We start from the raw sequence: 2593 nt of genomic DNA, 5'->3' as shown, positions 1-2593 counted from the left end.
TTGGAACTGAGGATCGCAAGTCACTTTCATCTTTATGCAGGACTGTAAGCTGTCGTCTGTGGGGCGTGAGCGGTGTTTGTTGTAACATAATTCACGGTGGAGCTGCTGACATAATGTGGATCCGAAGATCAATAACTGACCTACCTGGGGTCTCGAAAAATGCACGGCGTTTCTGCGGGTACACTGGCTTTCACGAGCGTGATGCTTATTTTGAGCGATGAAAAAATAATCGAATATAATTTTATTTTTTATATTTCTAGAAATACAAGTTAAAAAAGAATTAACATAAATAAAACACCATCCATCCATCTTCATCCGCTTTATCCGAGGCCGGGTCGTGGGGGCAGCAGCCTAAGCAAATAAAAATACACTTCAGCTAAATACGTCTAATTTATTTTCCCAAACCACGCAGAGCCGCAGTATGAGGACTAAAGAGCCGCATGTGGCTCCGGAGCCGCAGGTTGCCGACCCCTGCCCTAGGAGGTCCGAACTGAGGTAAGTGGGTTTAGACTCAGTATAATGGGTGGGGTGCTACATAAATAATAAAATAAATACACGCTAAAATAAATAGTGGTATGAGATTAGCTTGAAGTAATATGTGTTTCCCTGAGATCACATCAGTTGGCCTAGATTTAGTCAGCTAAGGTTGTAGTGCATTTGAAATGGATTATATAGGTTAGGTATCATTAACATAAACAGCGTATTTGCAGTAAAGCTGCCACTGTTGATGATTCCTTTATGATTAAAAAAATTAGAACAACTACCGGACTACAAAGCGCACCTGAATATTAGCCGCACAAGCTAAAATCAGGGGAAAATCCTGTTTTGTACATACATTAGCCGCACCTGACTAAAAGCCGCAGGTGTTTCAATGTTGACTTATCATATGTAAGAGAATATGCACAAAGCGAATCAGGAAAGAGATGGCTGTTTGGAGACACACCCCTTTTATTAATATTTTGAAAAACAAGTTATGGGTACATATTTGCATAACTTTTTAGGTATATGTACAAGTAGCAGTAATTACAAGTACGAAACATGTACCGTGCTTCATAAATGAGTAACAAATGTAGTACATAACAGTAACCTACAGCACACCAGAAAAATAGATTTGGACTACCTTTTAGACTCAGGTGCAGCGACATGGCATTAACAAGAAGAAAAGTCAGTCATTCACCACCATCTTTCTCTTCTTCCTGCGCACTAAAACCACCAAAGTCCTCTCCTCCAGTGTCGGAAACGAACAGGCTCAGGATGGCTTCGTCATCCACTCTCAGCTTCTTTCCTTCGTTGTCACTTTCAAAACCAAAGAAATCCTCGTTGTCAGTGTCAGAGTCGAACACCCTCAGAAGGGCCGTGGCGGTGTCCTCCTCTCCATCATGCAGCAGTCCAGCCCTTCGAAATCCGTTGGTGATCATGGATGTTTTCACACTTTTCCACGCTGTCAGATTCCACCGGTGGAGTTGGGCATAACTTGCTTTTCGCAAGTTTATCGCCGCTCGTCATCCCACTATTTATTGAACGCGTATCGCTACTTTGAACTTTGTTTTTCGCGCTACTTCTACGGCACTATGTTGCCTGGCGGATGGACATGTGACCAACATACCACTCTTGAACCCCGATACTGTGTGTCTGATCACATGCCCTTCCGCCAGGCAACGTAGTGCCGTACAACAGCGGAACAAACAAAACAAATCCTCTTACGATATGACAAAAATCATGGACAATCCATAGAAAAGCTGCACCTGACTAAGGCTACGTCCACACATACACGGGTATTTTTGAAAACGGAGATTTTCCGTTTTCGTTTTAAAAAATAATCCCGTCCACACATAAAGGCAGAAATGAAGGAAAACGCTGCTATGAACATGCCAAAGCAACAGGTGGCGATATATTCCTAAACGTGCAGAAATGTTGGCCAATCAGAAGTCTAGAAGCCTCGGTGGGAAAAAGTAAACAAAGCTGGGGCATAGAAGCAGAACCGAGTCGTATGTGTGGAGGGACAGTAACTGTGTGTGTATGTAAGCATTTAAACACTGCAGAGAGTAGAATTAACAGTAACAGTAGTGTAGAAATTCATTTCACTGAAACAATAACGTGGCGCACAGTGTGACGTCAAAGGCGCACACCTTTGACGCTGCGTTTTCTGCGTTTTCTCCGTTTTTCTCGTCCACACGTAAATGCAAAAACTGGATTTTCAAAAATATCCACCCTGGCCGGAGTTTTTAAAAATCTCCGTTTTCAGTGACCAAAAACGCCGTTTACGTGTGGACGAAAGGTGCAAACGCATAGAAAAATCTGCGTTTTGAAAAATACCCGGATACGTGTGGACGTAGCCTAAAAGCCGCAGGGTTCAAAGCTTGTGCAAAAAGTAGTACCTTATAGCCCGACAATTACGGTAATCTGATGTCTCATACTCATTATGAAGGTATCATTTCAAAAACAGGACTTCTGATTTCCAAAACACGTTAAGTTTTGTAAATCAACTGTAACTCTAAGCATCGGATCGAAAAGGAAATCAGTGATATTACACATCACTAGTATTAATATTATCACATAAACACTTCAAATTTCAGTAAAAATATCTAAATAA

The sequence above is a fragment of the Diplotaxodon limnothrissa genome, linkage group LG22 (genome assembly GCF_057381915.1).
Source record: "Diplotaxodon limnothrissa isolate DT_005_m linkage group LG22, D_limnothrissa_male_GT1.1, whole genome shotgun sequence".
Lineage (NCBI taxonomy): Eukaryota > Metazoa > Chordata > Actinopteri > Cichliformes > Cichlidae > Diplotaxodon > Diplotaxodon limnothrissa.
The sequence above is the reverse complement of the archived record's forward strand: the minus strand, read 5'-3'. Positions refer to the sequence as shown.